Source organism: Betta splendens, chromosome 15, assembly GCF_900634795.4.
Source record: "Betta splendens chromosome 15, fBetSpl5.4, whole genome shotgun sequence".
NCBI classification, from domain to species: Eukaryota; Metazoa; Chordata; class Actinopteri; order Anabantiformes; family Osphronemidae; genus Betta; species Betta splendens.
Genome location: NC_040895.2, coordinates 16,623,393 through 16,636,643, shown reverse-complemented (window position 1 = coordinate 16,636,643; position 13,251 = coordinate 16,623,393). Strand labels below are relative to the sequence as shown.

Sequence of the window (13,251 nt, the reverse complement as noted above, 5' to 3'; positions counted from 1 at the left end):
AATCCATAGTCCTAGTCTTCTAGCCAGATATTCATCATTTACAAAAACATAATGCAATAGTGGCAGGCAAATGTATTCAAAGATAGATTCCTACCTTATCACAGGGGTACAAATAGTCAATAAGAATCTAAATACCACTGTTACAAGTGGAAATACAACCTAAATAATACAGTACTGAATCATTGTCTTTTGTGACGCCAGAATTACTGATAAAACACAGTTTATTATTGACCTGGATACTCAAGTCTAGTCCACAATTATTCCAGGCACATAAATAAAGGTTTATCTGAGACGTGGTCTGTAACTAAAACAGCAGCAAAAGGTGGGGATGATTTTAACAACCTACTGTCCGGTGGTGAGTGCATAAATTACATGATTATAGTTTGTATTGACAATCTACGAGCCATTAAGTTCGCGGAAAAAAGTGGAGGCGCGTTTACGTCACCTTGTGGTGCGTTCACAGCCTTTAACAAATAGTTAGTTTCCTCTTCTTGGCTGTGTGGCTTTTAATAACATACAAACTGTGTCATATAAAAATACTTTTCTTTTTCCTTTTTTACCTTCTGAACTCCATTGTGCGTGTTCAAAGCAACACACAGAAGGAGCAGGAGGACTGGGCCACTGCTGCCTAATACTTTGACCGGTTCTGTCCAACTCAAACCAACTTTTTAGTTCTCAGGTAAGCTAGCTAGCTAAACAAACGGCTAACTGCTAGCTAGCGCACCTGCAGCTCGAGGATTGGACCGACGCTGGCCGGAGTCAACGTTTGGAGCAACAGTTGAACAAGGTAAGGTGTGTTTTTACAACATGCACACATATTTCTGACTACGAGGCCGCTTCATAGCAGCAAATGCGACGTGGAGGAGGAGTGTAGACATTAAACGTCTCAACAGAAAGCAAAACATAGTTTTACAAATGGATAAACGCAGCTGGTGTCAAAAGTGTCAACGAGGAGTCAAAGATGTGAGACTTGATAAGGGTCTAACTTTAGTTAGCTCCATATGTAATATTTAATTTTGTTGTGTGCAAATTGCATGTCTGGAGTTTTCTTACGGTTCTGTGTTACATTGAGCCACTAAATCCCGGGTTCGAACCCACCCTGGTCCAAACGCATGTTTAGAGGCGTTCTGTTAAGGAACATTGTGATACTGGTTTTGTTTATATTCTGTCTTAACTCTCTTCCTGCAGTTTATGAAATAACGGATTTGAACTGGTTGGCGTTTCTTCAGTAAAAGCTCAAACTGAGTTATCACAAGAAACACATTGTTGAATGTAAGTGGCAAAAGTTTAATTTTAGGTTTGACTTTTGAAGGTCGTCTTAAAACATAAAGACTGTGATCGTCAGCTGGAAGAATCTGTAAAACGGTCACATGAAACTTCAATGTAGAAGACCTCTCCCCGAGCTTTGTCGTGTTGTTTGTCACATTTTCTCTGCTGACGTCTGGTGCAGCCCGGTCACAGTAACACAAATGAAAAGGTTTGGAGGGGGTCGATCTGTTAATGCGAACCACACCACACTGTGCGGCCTCCTCTCCCGTAGTGACCCCTGCTGAGTATCACAAAACATTCATCAGCTCCGACTTCCTGACCTTTCTGCGTCCTCCGGCCTCCCGGCCAATCACAATCAGCCCAGGCAGCGTCTCTCTGTCTGTAGCGCTGTACACACTTTATACATAAAAGCCTTAGTCTCTCAGAGTGCTTACACCCCTGAAGCCAGAGTCCCCCTGAAAAAACAACACGGCACTGCCCTGCACGCTAATGACCCCTGCAGCACACAGCCCTCCAACCACCACCACTCCACCCGCCAGTGCTACACTCCATATCCAGGTGATAAATGAGTTCGCCCCAGTGTGTGGTATAAGGTCAAGGGTCGACCTAACAGTTCTTGTGGGTTTTTAGGGCTAATCACTGTGAGGTGGGCTGAAGTGCTTTCAATCTGCTGCCTCACATCCCAGCATCAACCCCTCTCCTCCTCAACCCTGTTCCAGTAGAGGGAGACAGAGACTCCTCCAAATGCTCATTTCTTCCCACACTGACATTTGTTTTACCCTCTCTTGTTTCAGTACATGATGCTTTTCTATTCAAGTTCAGTTGGGTTTGATATTGGTCAGGACCAGTTTTTCAAGAACTGAAAAGACTGATTTGGTGTAAACAAAACAAAACTAATTATAATTAAGCAGTTGAACATTTTAGAAAGATATTTATAAAAAAAAAAGAATTGTTAATACAAATGCCAGTTCTGATCATCTGACTAATAATTGTAGCTGGCTGAGTTTTATGAGAATTAGATGCGAGGTCAGTTGTTAATGTCTGAATTTAGTCAAACTATCGATAAGTTTGATGATTGTATTGAGGATCAGTTAACAGGTTAAGCCGACCTACAAAAATCCCAAACTTCTATGTAAAACTAGTGTAAATCACTAACACAGTGTAGGTTCAAAGGATACCTTAAATCCTTAAAAGTGCCAGCTATGCCTTTTGAAAAGCAATTTTTTATGACAATCTTAGCAAACGTGGGATTATGTTGATTTTGTTTTTTTGATAGTTGGTTCATAACCATTTGTCAAAGAAGTCACTTCATGGCCTTTTTGAGTTGCACAAAATTGATGATGTCACCTTGGTTGCCAAGGAAATTGTCTGTGTGTGTGTGTGTGTGCATAAGGTCAGCAATGGGGTCGTCGGTGTTTAGTCTGGAGTTCTCAACTGTGGCGACTCCAACTGTCTGTTCACATTGCTGAGATTTCAAGCTTTTCTCATGCAACATAGACTTTAATTAACTTGTGCCTATGTTAGTATGTAAATATAGATATAAGCAGTAACATTGTGTTTAAAAAGTCTTTTAATTTATAATATGTTACTGTTATATAGATACACTGTACATATCATAGTCAGTATCCAGATTCAGCAGTTTATTGGAGGACACATTAAATATGAAAAACTAGCTACAAAAATTGAGATCCTTTTTTTGGTCATATCACTCAGCCAATCTTATCTATGATGGTGAGTGTGAAAGAACAGACGAAGCGTGCACAGAAGTTGTGAAAAGCATGATTTCAGTTTAGTTTATTCAAAACTACTACAAATGTGACTTGTTAATGTTAAGTCTCTCTCAGCCCAAATTACACAGCTCATGTCCAACTTGGCCCCCAACAGTTAGCAGAACTATCAAAATACACACTCACTTGCACACACAGCTTGGCCTCCATGGCTCCAGCAGGCGTAGTAATGGCTCTGGGAGCCGTACCCTGTCTCCGTCGCCAGACCCGGCTCCAGCCCCTGTGTGTGTGTGTGCGCGACAGCAATTTCCTAAAGAATCCACAGCAAGCACAGAACATGGACACACAGAGCAGTCACTTGCAATTACATCTCATGCAAGAGTATGATATACAGTCGCGTCAAATAGCCAGCAGGCCTACTATGGGAGCAGTGGGTCTATTTTCCTGCACTGACCATAGCCTGTCTAAATATGCCTCGTTCTCAGGCTTAAATGCTCAGTTGGCAGTTTAATGTGTCAGTCTAATAACAATGCTGAAAATTGCTATTGAATGAATGATTTTTAATTTCAAAACAGTTTCAAAGTTCTGGGTATCTCTAATTAATTAACTAACTTCCTACTACTACTGATCCCACAACCATTCATTTGTTACCAGCTGCAGTTTATTTCTTCATTTGTTTTTTTTTTGTAAATAACTAATTGAAATTGTAAGTAATTTGTTTTTTTATACAATAGGAACAAAGACGGAGTCAGACCACATATAATTCCTTGCTTGTCCTGTGCAAATTTGGCGATTAAAGCTGATTCTGATTCAGTTCTGAAGCCCTAAAAGTGGAACATGGAGCCAAACTGATTTTGTAAATCTGGAGGTGAAGTAATTTCTTACACTTCTTAATAAACATTCAAAAAAAGTCACATTGTTATAAAATTGCACCACGGTAGAAATTTAAAAGAACTAATTTGTTTAAAGGATATTGACCATGTGAGCTGTGCTGTCACCTTTAAGGGCTCGAGTAGTATTAAAAGTAATTTTCAGAGATAATACACAATCGCTGATACTTATCAACACTGATAGAATGCTATAATGTTGCACACATCACAAGCAGAATCCAGGCATTTGCAATTATTCATGACAGATCTGACATAAACAGCTTATCATCTGTCTAAAGCCTGTAGTAAACACATCCACTGGTGATCAACCAACCTCACTTAATCTCCCACTTAGATTTCCAAACAAACCCCGTGCGACACACAGACCTGCATGCGTGCACAGACACACACGCACACGCGTGCTTCACAGATCTTAAATCTGAGGCCGTCAGCAGAGAACAAGCAGAAGTTTATGAGATTAGACGTTTGGCATCAGCCATCAAAGCGAGCAACAGCAGCAACGGCAGGAACAGTGTTCCTTAAGATGCGCATGTGTTCATGTATGTTGTGTTCGGAGGGTGGGTGCGCGCACGCCTCCGTCCAAACAAGCTCCAACAGCCCCTTTTTTTGGCGAGTTGCTCCAGGAGAGCGTGTTGATGGAGCCGCATCGATGTTCGGATTAGGGCACGCCTCCGTGATCAAGTGCTCAAACACTAGATAAGAGTGATAGAAACACCCTTTAATCCTGGCGAGCTTCTCTAAATAAGATGGGATCCTGCCAAGCTCACTGGAGGGAAGGAGGCCTTCGCAGCTTCAGTCTCGTATGGACAGTCACTTTATCCCACAGAGCAAACAGTGGCGTAGATGTAAGTTGCTGCTCAGGTGTTTAAAGAAGGAAGAGGTTCATTGTGTTGATTTTTGTTGTTTCTTACTGCTGGAAAGTGGCAGCATTGAGACGACCTCATATGTTGACATAGTAGCAGGTGAAGCGTAGAGAAGCAGCCATGGTCCCCAGTGACCGTTAGCAAACGCAGGCTAACGTGTAGTGCTGTGATCGGCCCCTCTGTTGTGTGTCCGAAGTGTAGCTGTTACAATCTCAATGATAACAATTTACACACAGGTCAAAGTCATTAGGACTTGATTTAACAGTAAAACAACAAGCTTGTTGCATTTGGCTGCTTAGAATGAACTTCTGTAGGTGTTTGTGTTTAGTTTGATGCACATGTAAATACTATCATAAGATATTTATTTTTTTATTACGAGACCACAAACGTAAATATGGTTTGGGACTCCTGAAATGCAGCAGTCAAGTAATGTGAATGTACTGGACTGGCTTTTCCTCCATTATGTTGCATTTTGAGACTGGTCTAGATCTTTTTACCTGATGACCTTGTGTTGTTTTGTTTCAGCTCATGAACCACTGCAGAATCGACTGACTGGCTCCATTCAAATCAATTACAGGGTTGGATTTATTTTATTGCTGCCAGTTCCAACGTTGTCAGTCAATGTAAACAACCAAGTTTAAAGATCTGAACATAAAGCAATGCAGCAAATGTTTGTATCGCAAAGTATTTCTAACATTGTCATTAGGCTCCATGAAAACAACTAAGTTTGTTAGACCCACACTCAATCCAAGTTATTGGTATTTTGTATGTCTCTGTATATTACTGCATGAATGATGGAAAAGCTGTCTGTCTGTGTGTCTGTGTGTGTGTGTGTGTGTGTGTGTGTGTGTGTGTGTGTGTGTGTGTGTGTGTGTGTGTGTGTGTGTGTGTGTGTGTGTGTGTGTGTGTGTGTGTGTGTGTGTGTCTGTCTCTTTTTCATTTTCACCCCTAGTTTTGCACGATGGTACCACAAAACTGTTGAAATTGGATGTTAAAATACCTTCGCTTTAACAACCTGTCAGCTTGAGGGTGACGTGTGAAAGGTAATAAAAGCTAGACTTTCACTCTCACTGAGGAAATCCCTCACCTCCACCCTCCAAATTCACACTACTCTCCTCCAAACCATCCTAAACCTATGAAGAACACAACCAAAGTGGTATTACACCTCATTAGATGAAAAACAGAAAATGCTGCTACTATCAGATGAGGTGTTTGTCCTCCTATCTGGCTGTGCGATGTTTCTTTTTAATTAGATTCATTTTCAGGTACTGTGACAGTAGCCCAGCCTCAGTGTGTGCTGCTGTACCTGCTGATGTTTGATTTTAACCTTTTCTTATAGATACAGAAGTGATACTGAAGTTAAACCTGAAATGGCTCTAAATGTGTCCAGTCACATGAAGGTGTCCTTCGATGTAGCGTTGGGTCAACCCCGCTCATAAAGTATGAAATGTGATTGATGCGTTGCCAGAAAAGAGCAGGTAGATGATTTTGAAAATGCAACCTTTTTTTACTATAATTAATTTAAAACACCCAATTAGAACGACACGAACTGTTGACAAGGAAAACTGCAAGCCACCGCGTCTCAAAAATGACAACCCCCGAGTCCCATTACAAACAAGGAGAGTTAATTTGTGTCTAGATTAAAAACACCTGTTGGTAAACAAGACAATTATTCTCTTCAGCCCAATGGGAAGCATCGCGTTAATCATACGTGCATCCTCTCGTGTTGAAAGGCAACCTGATATTCCCCCACAGAATTCCCACTGATTAACTCGAAACTCCTGACTGCTTAAAATTCATCCTACCAGTGAGCAAGAAACCGATCTCCTGTGTGTGTGTGTGTGTGTGTGTGTGGGGGTGTGTGTGGGTGTGGGTGTGTGTGCGTGCACAAATGTGTTCCTTCCCCAAGATCCTGAAAAGTGTATGCATAAAATATCCCCCGTCCCCAGCGTCAGCACAATTAGCTGTTAAATAAAATGCCGACTCCTTGATGCTTTTGCAACATTTTAATTAGAGAACTAGCTGAAGTGATGGCCTGTTTTAGCAAAATAAACAGCCTTGTTTGCCAGGAAAACGCTCCCTGGAGGGAAAGGCACTAAGTGAGGCTGCTCGGGGCAGGAAAGAGAGATAGCAGCCGTTTACTCAAGAAGATAAAAGAGTTTCTTTGAAAAATGGAAAATGTTCCAACGTTTCCTTTAGCAATGAAAACACAGAATTCATCTGTGTAGCATGTCTGTAGCAGCTTCACAATTATCACTGCCATTTGCCTTCGTTCTGCTGAGGGCAAAATAGTAGACGCTGGGTTTTGACTGTTTCCTTGTTGTTTAATTCTGGGGAAAAATGATTAAAGCAGTAAACGATGTCAAAGAAAGCTGTTGTGTGTAATCATAATAGCTTTAAGGGCAGAAAATATATTTTTTCTCCTAGAAATAGCTTTTATCCGCTAATCTGCTTTTACATAATTTGAGTCTGTCTAAGCTTAAAGATGTTTTGTTGACAGACACAGGTGCAGAGTTAAGTATCATGTTGGATCAGTTACCCTGAAATACGTCAACAGTAGAACCTTAAACACGGTTAACGTTTACTTTTACATTATTATTTGTGTCCAGTATGTAGTGATATGTGAGGATTTGTGTCCTCTGTGTTTCTTTTGTTGTTTATAAATGGTTTAAAGTTTCGGTTGGTGGTTTAAAGCGGTTCCTGCATTTTGAACATATGAAACCAATGTTGGTTTCTGCCTAGAGTCACCACCTTTTCCTGATATTATGAAGGTGATTGTTGTTCAGCTCTACACAATGGGGCGTCTAATGTCTGGGACATGCTTCTCTACCAGCTGAGGCTCACTTGCTTTGACTCCTGTACCAGGTTGCACTGGAGGTTTTTTCACTAGTGTTGTTTCCACTTCTTAACCCTGATTCATATGGTTTTCTCTCGTTACAAAGACAACTGAGGCAAAAGACACAAAACTGACACTAAACCCCTTTAAATGCCGACGCTTCCAGCCTTTCTTTTCTAATATATCCGTCACGTACACACTTGACGTGACGGATTTCTGGTAAAGGCAAGTTGAGCTTGAATGAGGATGCAAATTGGCTCCACAATGTTTGTGTTCTCATAGATGAGAGATCAAGATTTACTTTCACACATCAGGGAGTGTTGGGGGAGGGTTGTTGTATTGTCAGTCGTTCCTAATGAGGTTTCTCCTTTTACCTCCACTTTGCCTCGCCATCTCTTTGTCCCAGTGGGTCAGTGGGGCAAAGCGGGGACAGAAGTCAGCAGGGAGATTGTTTTTGTGTGTTTTTATGTCGAGACTAAAGTTGAGGTTTTGAAAAGGTCATGTGTTTCGCTTTAAACTGCTTTTTTTCTTCCTTGGCAGCAGAGCGACATTAGTCGAAGCTAAGTTTTTAATTTACAATTTTGTTTTCTAAGCTTTGCTTTAAATCTTTTAAATGTCTGCTTTTGCTTTTGTGATTTCAGACTTCACGACCAACCTTAGTTTAAATCCATTTTTGTTCTGTATCTACGAAGTGTCATTTTTTAGGCACGCTCGTTGTCGCTGCTGCCAAATAAGGTTTAACACTGTTGGCATAGGTTTTTTTTCCACCATCACTTTACAGATTACACCTGATATACATAAAGATGTGCATGGCCGTAACTGTGTTTTATCAGCTTGGAAATGCCGATTGTGAAGATCCGACTGCACACAGTGAATTTGCTATAAATGTGAGAGAGTAATTAGAATCCAGTCTTTGCTCCTCGTTTCAATCTTCATATTTCTTTTTTCATCACCAACTTTTGCTCCTGCTTTAAACGCTCTACTGTCTTTGTTCTCTATCACTTATCAACTATTTTCACTCTTCAACTCCTTGGAGAGAACATTTTTAGCATTCTCAGTTTCCGTCTTTTCCTCCCATTCCTCCATTTTTTTCCCCAGACTTTTCCTGGAAGTGACAACTGGCTTGCTGTCATGTCTGTAATCACGCTGTCTGGCCATTTTCAAACATTGTCAATCGTTTTGCTCTTCGGAGAATCTAGGGTGGGAAATATGTTAGAGCTCCAGAATCAAACAGAATTGTCAACACATGTATAAAATAATGCATTTACTTATTTTTTTATTTTTGTGTTGCATGTATGTGTGAGATAGTAACAAAAATGATTGAATTTGTTCAGATATAGCGTTATGGGCTTTATACAGGTATATGTATCTGTCTGCAAGCTCAGTAAAAACATTCTCCTGTGTCACTTATAATGTAATTTGCAAATTTGCAAAAAGGGTTGAAGTCCTGTACCAACATGGGGAAAAAGAAGTCTGTAGCATCAAGTCAAAGACAAAATATCGATCCAACGTGTGAGAAGATTCATTCAAATGCAAAAATAAAGCAGCTTACAGATATCATGCTTTTAAAAAAAAGATTTTTAGTTCCTAATCTAATATTTGGTGAATGTGGAGATTAAAATGCTTTCATGATTGTTTTCCTTATCATTTAGATTTATTTAAGTCTGTATCATTTAATTTCCTGCTGGTGACAGTTTCGACTATTTTGAATATTTGCCAAGAATAAAAACAAAAAATTAACTTTGCACTTTCAACCTTAATAAAAATCTTCTATTAGAAGGTTTAGTGTCGTGCCTTCATGTTTGACCTGGGTCTGTTTCCCGTGTTGCAGAGTTGAGTTCATCATGTGTCCACCGGGGGGCAGTATAACCCCAAATGTAAACTACCGGACGACCATCCAGAATTCCCTGTGGATGTCCTCAAGTTCAGCGTTGACGCTGAGAGGGACGCAGTGGAAGTGAAGGCCACTTACAACAAGTATGTTGCTGTGTTTATTTTTGAAATGCATTCCTGGTTTTGTCTGAATTTTTCAAATCAGGTTAATGGTATTGATCACGGAGTTCCAATAATTAAAACGTCTAATCTTATAATTAAAGGTTAGTTATTTCTGTTTGTTTGCTTTTCTTTGTTAGGCCATATCGGTTGACGTTAGGCTGCTGGAGTTGCCACTAATATAGTTTCCTTTCTCTATTTATTTTTCTTACTTCCTCCTGCTCCACTTGTGCTTTCTCAGTTCTCATGGAGTGTGTTTAATGTCTCCGCTCCGCTCTTTACAGCTACATAATACTTGCTAGATAAACTCTTTTGATGTGCCACAATCTCTGATCTGTTCTCTCTGTCTTTGATGGGAATAGGTTTAGACATGGCAATCAGGACATATTCACGTGAAGGCCGTTGATTGATTCTTAGATTATCTTTCTGTGTAAAGTTTAGTTTTTTTTCTTTTTAAAAAGGTTTATTTTGACCATGGTTACAATCAGCTGTTTTTTCAGTCTAAATAGTTTCCAAGATGGGACTTAGCTATGGAGACAAAGATGGAGTAAAGTGAATTCAATCCAGAAAAACAGTCCTGTTACTTTATCTTGTGGCTAAAGTTCAGGGCTCCGCAAAATTGTTTGAGGCTCTTAATAAATCATTCTCTGCTCTTAAGGCGTCTAAATTGTAATAAGATATTTTTTGTTATGGGGTTTATTTAGCTTAATCATTTTTGAGTGATTTGGTTTATTGATGGAATTTCCAAGTAGCCCTTAGATGAGTTTTAACACGGTAAAATGAAAGATGGAAACTCGATTCGTGAACTGATCAAGAACACAGAGATGCAGAGCGCATGGCGCACTCCTGCAGGGCTGCGTTCAGCACTCAGGCCAATAGGCAGCACATGTAGGAGACAATGGACTGGACGTATCGAGCTGCAAGTGTAGGTCCAGCATCCAGTGACAGTATTGTTTTTCAATACCAGGTTCCTGGGAGAGAGCGAGGGAGAGATAGGGGTGTGTGATAGTTCGTCAGTCCAAACAGAGTCATAAAGCGCTGCATGGTTAAGCCTGATGAATTAATAACAGGGAGGCAGATGGGTCCCAGGGGCACGGTGGGAGCAGAGCAGCATGAAGAGAAGATGGAACACACATTGAAAACGCACATACTTACACACACACACACACACACACACTTTATGTTTGTGTACCTCCCTACAAACAGCGTGATTCTCATTAGCATACGCAGGACACTCAGACAGTTGTCGCTAACATCAAGGTTAAAGTGAATTCGACGTGTAATTCAAGACTCATGTCTTTGTTTTGGAAGCTTGACCCTCTGTGTTGTTTACTTGACATGTGCAGTAATTAGAATGACAGTTCTTTGCACACTGAGGAAAGCCCCAACCACGAGAGGGTTGCAGCTTGTCCTGTCAGCAGCATTTGAATAATTTTAACAGCCAAGTTCTGCAACTGCAAATCCATGACACATGCTCCAAGGACGTGATCCTCCCACCGCCAACCTGCCCTGACCCTGCTGGAGACATTCCTGCTGTCTTACGCCGAGGCCTTCTGCGTCAGTCATGCATATATAGTACAGAATGAACTGGACGTCATGTTTTCCAGCTGTGAGGGCAAAAGATGCAAACGTGCTTTAGAAAACTGCTGCTTGTGAATGTTCTTGTATCACAGTGAAGTTCTCTGTAAGCTGAGATTTGACAAGTGGACAAGTCCTAAGTTGACCTACATGACTGGACTTCCAGATAATGGGATGCATGCAGTAGACTCACTAAGGCGCTTGTGTAGCGTATGGTGGCTGTGGCTTTAGCTGGTGCTAGCGGAGCCTATGAGGTGGACTGATGGGTTAGGCTGCTATGTAATCCTTCTATGTGATGGACAGCAATACGTGCATGTGTGCTGACAGGGCATTAGCACAGTTGGTGTGTGTGTATACGTGGGGATAAAATTAACTTTGGAGGCAGTATCTACAGCTGTAGACTAGCTGGGCATTTGAAACCCCAAGCATTTAAGGACATGTCATTATGACAAGGAACAGGATATTATTTCACTCTAAATTTTCCCAATTGGCAAACTAATAAAAGCTGGTTCTCCCAGGTTCACTATTCGTCATAGAGACTGTTCTCATTATAAAAATCTGATAAATTCCAAACCCATATCAGATTCAACTTAGTTTCTCACAGGTTTCCTTCCTTCCACATCACTGACCAGCTCCTTCTGCCTCTTTGTTCTTACTTTCCTCTCCCTTTAACGGGAGGAGATCTCAGACGGCATGCATCAACTTCGTAATGACAAATTATTCCTCTTGGAAACAAAACAAAATATCTATATTTCATCAGGCAGAGACGAGGGTCGTTTAACGTTGTCACAACAAGTTAGACGCTATAAAAGCCCTTAGACTGTCTTTGGCTCCTCAATCCGCCAAGTTGAATAATTGACTATATTTTCAGTGAGCGTCGGGCCGGCAGATACGGAGCTGGGAGGCCATCTCTGAGCCTCACAGCTCCCCGTCTGCTGCACGAGTGCGGGAGCGCACTGAGGCTGCCTGGCTTTGGCTTAGCCGGTCCAGTGTCTCACCGCCGTGGAGGCAAACGAATGGCCTAAAACGCATACAAATGAGCCGTGGAAGCAGGGAGAGCAAAAAGGCACGCGGTCATCTGGACGCGTATAGAACACCACCAGCAAATGCACATCATACAGACTCTGATGCACGAAGCCTGGAAGTTTGCAAGTGTGTATTTTGGCTGTCAAGCCGATGGCAATCATGCATGTATGCATTTGTGTGTATTGTTTATGCGAGTGTGCCAGGTTCTGTGTGTCTATGCATATGTGTGTGCATTGGCTGCCAAATGTGCAGAGCAGGAAGAGGAAGAGGCTGCATGGTTGGAGGGGGTGTTTATTTATTCATTACCCAGCGGCCTCGGCGGTTTCAGGGGGACATGGCAACACTTGTCCTGGGCCCTTTAGCACTGGTCTGTTTGTGGCCTGCTTTAGCCCTGCCAAAGCCTTCAGCTCTCACCTTTTGTGCTCCCAGCTCTTGTTTATTCCTGCTGCCTGTGTCTTTGGATTCCTCCTGCCCAGACTTTCACTTGCTTCTCATCTAATGCTGTGAGTTGACTTTCTTCCTTCAGTTCCTTCTGCACTTGGACAGACGTAATGCCAGCCTGCGTTGTGCTCCTCTGTTTTTGAATTTGATTTGTTCTGTTGATTAAACACGATAAAACACGTAGATTTGTAAAGTAGATGACACTTTCCCTCCATATTCACTCTTTTTCTTGAGCCAAGCTAAATTTTGGATTTATTAGTCATGAATCTGCAGTAATGGTTGCGCTCATTGACGTACTGATATACTAGTTGATGGTTGTGCCAGCTGTGTTTAATTTCCTGCTGATGTCAAGCTATCAAAGTTAATATTATTCACAAATATGACAAAGTAAGACTACAGTGCTGAAGACAGATATACTGTATAAGCAACATTGAACATCTAATGTAAGTTCACGCTGTGCTCCTCACGTGGCCCCACCAGGCTAATCTCCCCCATGGTGGGAAAGCATCGATTGCCATGACAAAAGAAGTGAGCTGGCCGCACGTCTTCCTCCTGACCCCTTCCTTCCATGCTCGGCCCTGAGCATGTGTTCAAACCCCGTCTCGATCAATGGCCATACCAGCGGATCA

General features: G+C 41.5%; 1 long non-coding RNA gene across 2 annotated transcripts in view; it reads left to right on the top strand.

The window, feature by feature from the left end:
• The first annotated feature begins 453 nt into the window (after nucleotides 1-453).
• LOC114870393 (uncharacterized) overlaps nucleotides 454-13,251 on the top strand; it is a 76,165-nt gene continuing 63,367 nt past the window's right edge. Inside the window, exons 1-2 of one of the 2 annotated variants that reach the window (XR_008692533.1) lie at nucleotides 454-787; nucleotides 9,417-9,562. This is a non-coding gene — a long non-coding RNA (uncharacterized LOC114870393). The remainder of the gene's footprint in view (nucleotides 788-9,416; nucleotides 9,563-13,251) is intronic. The other variant, XR_003788321.3, reaches the window with a different exon arrangement.